Below are 7,115 nucleotides of genomic sequence, written 5' to 3'. Positions count from 1 at the left end.
CTCTAAATCCGAGGGAAAAGGTATGGCTGCCTATTTCCTCTTAATATGCCTCTAATCAGTTAAAGATAGTTAAAATACAGAGGAACGATTGAGAAAGAGTATCTCCTTAGGGTGCAATTGCCTTTATCTCCTTTTCTGTTTTGGTGATAAACAAGCAAGAACATTCTATATCCTTTCTTTACCTAGAATTAGTGAAGAAGAAAACCACTGGCTGCCATTCAACCTGTCTGAGCCTAACCTCATTGGCAGGGCTGAGAGAGCCTCAGCCTATTGTCATAAAACTGACAATAAAAGTATGTCTGTTTGGGCCACACAAACAACATATGTCTATATGGTTCCCTGTGTCCTAGAAAGAACAATTCTTTTTATTAATTAGAATTTAGGTTCTTTTGTGGGAGAGATCCCAAATGAAGTGGCTTAAACATGAAGAAAGTTTGTTTCTCGCAGAAAATCCAGATGCAGACAGCTTAGGGCTGGTATGTGGCTGCACAGCTGCTTGGGATCCAAGCTGCTCCCACCTACCCAGGTGTGACCTTTCTCTTCAAGTGTCAACCCTTACTTTTCTTCAACCCTCCCTTAGTAGCTAGGTTTAGCTACGAGAGTAAGTTCTGGCTAATGGGATATAAGAAGAAGGGATGTTCACTGCTCTTGGCATGTGTCCTTAAAGGAAGATGTCCTTTTCCTTCACACTGCTGTTTGGGAGGGTAGGAAATGTCACTCTTCCTGTGCCCAACTGAAAGTCAGAAGATATATTATCATAGAAGGGAGAACAGATATTGGGGACAAGCGACAGCATTCGGCCCAGGTTTTAAAAGCATTTCTTCAGACTTACATTAATCATACAGCCTAGGGGTTCATATTTAAGGCTGAGATCAATTTGGTTTGACTTCTTCTTTCAACGTCTCTACCTATATGAACTCAGGCAAGTTAAAATGTTCTTGAGTGTTGATATCTTCCTTCAATACTCCATGCAATCCCCAGCCCATTATAAAATGCACCAGGTTGTATTACAATTTATCTGTGTTCCCCTGTGCTTCATTAAACACCCAACATACAGTTTGCACTCTCTACCCTTATAACAGTTATTAGATACAGTAGTTTCCCTAACAGCTGTTGTTTGTTTTTCTTTTACCTTCACAAACCATTGTCTTTCATCCTCCAGTCTCCCTCTTTTGTGTTATCATGTTTTTTCTTTTTCAGATCAGTTATGCTGTCCAGTCTGTATGTGTAAACTTTCACTGTCACATTAATTCCATTCCATTGTTAACACATTGTGTTCCCTTACATACCCCCTTTTAAAAACTTGAAGTATAATTTACATAGAAAATTCATCCACTTTAACTGTGTAATTAAATAATTTTTGATAATTTTACTGAGTTGTGAAAACATCACCATAATCCAGTTTTAGAATATCCTTTAGAATACTTCATCATCCCAATAGAATTCCTTATGCCCAGTTACCTTTAAAAAAGCTACTGCTTGTGCTCACTTCGGCAGCACATATACTAAAAAAGCTACTGGTTTCATATTTTAAAACTAATTTCCCACTTGAAATTATAAACCACCATGCATTAATTATATGCCTATTGAGAGCTCAGTGAGTGCTTAGTGCTATGCAGAATTCATATAGAATAAAATGTAATACCTAATCTCAAGGGGGCTAGCTAGTTGGTAAAATAAGGCCTAGTTAGAGACCACCATAAGAAAATATGTATCCTATTTGCAGCTTTTGTGAATGGGTCAGAACTATAAGACTATAGAAACTCTTATCATTGAGCAGATCATCTAAATTTGGAAAAATCTTTCAAAGCCCATACAGATGGATATTTTTTTTCCTCCTTTTCTAAACTGACTGACCATTGGTAGTTTCCAGAAATATGGGATTTTGTATCATCTCTCTTAAATGCCATCTTACATATGTATACCTTCTTCTGTTTCCATCTGTTTGTAACCAGAATCTAATGATAGAATTTGTATCTTTCCAACTAGGATGTAATTTACTGTTCAATAAATACTTCTAATTCTAAATGCAAATTATGATCACTATAATTTTTTACGTTAGGGTACTTATTGAGAAGAGTAATGTTTATTAACTTTCTCTGAGTTAAATGTAACCAGTAGCTTATTTGGCCCTCAGGTTGTTGTTAATGATAATTAACTGTGATGGTGAAGAATTGCTAACAGTATGACCCTGAGGAGTAAAATAATGTATTTCAAAGTACTGCCTGTTTCTTTAAGTGTTGAGTAAAGCAATCTAGTCCTTTTTCATCCAGGAAGCCACAAGCACTGGGCAATCGCAGGTACTAACTGCACATTGCTCTCCTCCCATCCCTTTCCTACTCTCTTCTTGAGCCTTTCTAACAGTTTTATTGAGATATAACTGACATAAGACTTCGTATGTTTAGGTGTACAGCATAATCATTTCATGTATGTTTATATTGTGAAATGACTAACACAATAAGTTTAGTTAACAACCATCACTAGACAGCTCTTGACATGCAAATAGCCTTCAAGCTGGATGTTGGAATAAACTGGGAGTTTAAAAAGATATTGGTGTTAAATAACTATGATGTATACTTGAAAGTAATACAATATTGTATGTTAACTATATTTTAATAAAAATCTTTTTTTAAAAAAATAAACCAAACTGAAAAAAAAAAAGATATTGATACCTGGACCCACTCCTAGAGCTTCTGATTTAATTTGGGGGGGTTGAGCTCAAGCAAGCATCAGCCATTTTCAAAGGCTCTGCCAGTAATACTAGTGTGCGGTGAGGAGTAGGAACTACTGCTTAGACTGGGAATAAATACCTTAGCTCAGAGCCAGCTCTAAGGAAAAGGTGCTCTATACCTGCTGGACAAATTGTGCCAAGAGTGGTATAAAGAATGTGAAAGGTAATGTGGAAACAGTGCCAGAGATAAACGTCACCAGCCTCAAAGTGGGGGTCTAAGGTCAGTCTTTGTTAGTGTATGTGATGTGTGTGACAGAGAAAGAGAGAGACTGACAATGTGGGAAATTTGTCCCCAACATACAGATGTGAGGAGGGTAGAACATAGGACTGGATTTTTTAAAATTTTGTTTTTAATTATAATTGCCATAATAATATTATATTAGTTTCAGTTGTACAACATGGTGATTCAACACTTATATACCTGACAAAGTGATCATCACAAGTGTAGTAGCCATCTGTCACCGTGCATAGTTTTTACGATGTTGTTGCCTCTCCTCCCTATGCTGTATCTTATGTAGCCATGACTTATTTTTATAACGGGAAGTTTGTACTTCTGAATCCCCTTACCTGCCCCTCCACTACCCCACTTCCCTCCAGCAACTATCAGAACTGGAATTTGTAATACTCCATAATTTTGGACATTAGGTCAGCCTCTCTCTTCTTCATCTGTGAGCAGAACTGGAGTAGTCTTATATGCATACAGAATCGATGCGACCCAAGAAGTTTTCCTGAAATGGCCCCTAATCCCAAAGTCTGCCTCCTGTTTCATCTTTCCCATCAACCATAGTGGCTATAAAAGCCCACTGAGTCTTTCTTTTGGGGTAAGCCAGGCCGGTAAATCAACTTCACATCCTCTGTTGGTTGTAGAGCATGGCTTCATTTTCGTTATCAAATGCATCTAGTTATGCCTTGGACTGGGAAAATTGAGAGAGAGCATTTAAAAGGGGGCTTTTCTGGCTCTAATTTGGCTCTAATTTTTCAGAATTGACTGAAAAAGAAGTCCCAGAAAGACAGGGCCTCAGGTGATGGACCATAAGACATAACATGAGGAAGGAATCCTAAAGAGGATGTCTTGGTGAGGTCACCAGAGGCAAACATGCTTCCTTTTCAATAAACTCAGTACCATGGTTGTAATTTGCACTGGTGCAAATCTTGGGGCTGGAAAAATGGCTCTGTCCCTGTTTCCTGATTCAGTCATCTGAAGATGTTCATGTTCCAGGGCCTCAGGACGTAATGCAGAGTTTGGTTTGGAAATATTCTGGCTTGCAGCAGGGCTCCTTGATGACTATCCACTGACGTGGCTTTTTTTTTTTTTTGCCTTCATTTTTTTGGACATTGTGTATTGTATTATTAGATCAGCATGTGGCTTGTTCTAGTGGAAAACAAAATCTGATTATGAGCCATTATTTGCTTAAATTACTATAAGCAAACATAGTAACTTTATTTTTAATCTAGGAGTTGTAGTTTATTCAGTTGTTTTGAAACTTCTGCTTTCTGCTCTGGCTTTTGGCCTGCTGACCATTTCATTTATGAGGGTGCTCTGCAGCAACCAAGGGAGTGGAAATTCTAGGCCTTCACCGTGTTACCTGTCGAGGTCAGCATTACAGGAAGGCTGGAAATGACCTTGACCCAGCTGCCCTGATACCAAATCTCTCACCTGCTCCCTCTCATCAGGGTGTCTGAGGCTTCTACCACCCAGCCTTCCCTTGCGTGAGGTGGTTTCAAGTTTAAACTGCACCGGGTAAGGCCAAACACACTTTTCATTAGAATGCAAGTTAGCTCTCTATTGCCTAGCACGCAAACAACTGGAGAGAGGCAACTTCCGAGGAAAAAGGACTGGGAACATTTCTTCATTTGGGACTGGGAGTGCGATTAGTACGTAGTTAGGGAAGGTTCAGAGGACATTAAAGGAGGTGACTTATATTGCTATCATATCAGTCAGCTGGGTCCAAGGTGTAAATATCACACAGAGAAAACTCTATCTTAATCAGATCCCTCGCCCCGACTTTGTCATCATTTATATATGCTTAAGTTATAAAGAGAGTGGCGGTGTTATTTTCTTTCAGTTTCAGCCCGTTTGCGAAATCATCTTCATCACCAAGAGTTGGCTGTAACCCCCACATAACGCAATTTGTGGGCATTCGGTGTGAACGAGTCTTTCTCCCGGAATGAGGGTTTATTTCGGAAGCGGAGGTTGTACAGATAAGCCCATAGGGTTTTCGGGGGCGCACAGAGGGTCCCCCACCGCTCCGCCGCCGGTAACACTCGCGGTGCGTGGTGGGCGCTGGGTCTCCGGTGGGGCCGGAATCGGTGTTCCACTCTCCGCAAGACAGCGGGAGGGACGCGCGCGGACTTCTCGCACGCCCTTGGCAGGGCTCGGTTCCCACCCCAACTTCCCGGCGCTGCAGGCTCCGGACAACAGTGCTCAGTAGCTAGATCACCATGCGTCTCCTCCCCGCGCGGGGTCCCGATGCACCACGGCAGCAACTAAAGACGGGAGTGGGAAGGTAGAAATATACTGCGGAAATACCAAAATAAATTATTAAACGTTATAATAATTTGACTAGCGCTATGGAGATTGAATGAATGGCTGTACCAGAGGAGAGTCCTCCGGCTGGGGGATGTAGCTCAGTGGTAGAGCGCGCGCTTCGCATGTGTGAGGTCCCGGGTTCAATCCCCGGCATCTCCAAACAGCCACCATCGGTTTTTCTTTTACCTTCATATCGTGGAACACGTTATCGCATTACTTACACATAGTTTTTGTTCACGTACTCTAGGGCACCCAATCTAAAAAAAAACAGCCTAAAAGGAAGTCTGAGAAAAACAGTGACGCTCCACAAAAGTCCCTTCGGGTGGCTCGAAGTATAACTGAAACTGGAAATTTACCTTGATTCATAAGTCTTTGTTTGCAGTACGTAAACTTTTCGATGTTGTTATTGAACTTATTTTGAGGACCTAAGACATACAAATAAGGAAAGTAAAAAATTCTGTGTTGCATTGGCCGGGAATCGAACCCGGGCCTCCCGCGTGGCAGGCGAGAATTCTACCACTGAACCACCAATGCCCACATAGATGTGCTTCTTAAATGATGTACTAGAAGAGATATTTCCATATAAGAATTGTTTTCTGTAATTGTATAGTATTTGTATACTCAATTTGGGAGGAAGAAATGGAATACTTAATTTAATAATTATCGAAAATATTAATATTTACAAAAAATCTCATTAATTAATTTATGTTGAACTTTATGAGCAGATTCTTCTGAAGCTGTCCTTGTTGAAGGAGGCAAATGAAAATTTTGTAAAGTATGTACAGGATTACACAATTATCGAGCTGTATTTCAGCCCTTTAGCCATTTAGATAATTTATAACATCTCTTCCCTTTTGTCTTTTATTATGTTAGCTATTCAGACAAATACGTGATGGTATTTGTCAGGGATTGGGAGTAGGGATGAGGGAGCAGTGAAGGGGAACGGGAACGCTGAACCAAATTATAAGGGTAAATTGGAATTCTGTGATGTGAGCAGGGAAATTTAAAGCATTGGTGATTCTAGCCAAGTGACCTAATTCTCTCAACTGCCCCTGCCCTGAGTCTGATCCTTTACCCTTAGTTTCCATGGAAAGTAAAATTGCAAACCATACAACAAATATATATGAGGGGGAGAAAGTAAAGTGAATAAAATGCATCTATGGAAATGACTCTAAACATAAAATAGAAAGCTCTGGTTTTAGTCATCATTGACCCTTTATCTTTGGGAGGGAAATTTCCACCAATTTGCAGGATCTTTGATGGACAAAGAGGACTTGGGGGGAAAAATAAGAGAAAATAACAGTAAACACATAGCAGTGTCTATGTGCTGGGCTATGTAAGTGTATTACACATGGACTTCACCCCAGTGAGGTAGATATTATAATTACTCCAACTTAGCAAATGAGGAAATGGAGGCTCTTAGCAAGATTGGAGCACAGGTAGTATCATGGTTTAATATCAGATGCTTAGTTATTAACACAATACATCACAATTTGCTCCAGAAATACTGCATGTAGCTCATGACATTATATATCAAGAATAGTAGAGTGAAGTTAGAAAAAGATCATAAAAGGCTACTGAAATAATGTCAGAACTTCTATGTTAAGATTATTTTGAAAGGACTTTTTACTATGTAGATACAGAAAAAAATTCAAATTACATTACAGGATTATAAAGACAAAAGATGAAGAGGTTAGGGAAGCAGGAAATCTAGACTATAATCCTAAGTAACCTGTGGAAGAACAAGTTCAAATCATTTTACCTCTCCAAACCTCAGTTCTTTAAAATGTGAGAACTGGAGGAGACATGTGGCTTTAAAATTGCATTCTGAAGGGCTTTAGCTTTCCAGAAGGG

The 7,115-nt window shown here is 39.7% G+C and overlaps 2 non-coding genes across 2 annotated transcripts; one reads left to right on the top strand and one right to left on the bottom strand.

Annotated features, from left to right (window-relative positions):
- Window positions 1–5,348: 5,348 nt before the first annotated feature.
- Window positions 5,349–5,420, top strand: TRNAA-CGC (transfer RNA alanine (anticodon CGC)). Its single transcript has one exon. It is a non-coding gene; the product is annotated as a tRNA-Ala (tRNA).
- Window positions 5,421–5,724: 304 nt separating this feature from the next.
- TRNAG-GCC (transfer RNA glycine (anticodon GCC)) lies at window positions 5,725–5,795 on the bottom strand. Its single transcript has one exon. It is a non-coding gene; the product is annotated as a tRNA-Gly (tRNA).
- Window positions 5,796–7,115: the final 1,320 nt, after the last annotated feature.

The sequence above is a fragment of the Rhinolophus ferrumequinum genome, chromosome 8 (assembly GCF_004115265.2).
Source record: "Rhinolophus ferrumequinum isolate MPI-CBG mRhiFer1 chromosome 8, mRhiFer1_v1.p, whole genome shotgun sequence".
In the NCBI taxonomy this organism is placed as follows: Eukaryota; Metazoa; Chordata; class Mammalia; order Chiroptera; family Rhinolophidae; genus Rhinolophus; species Rhinolophus ferrumequinum.
Note: the sequence above shows the minus strand (reverse complement) of the source record. Positions and strands in the feature narration are given on the sequence as shown.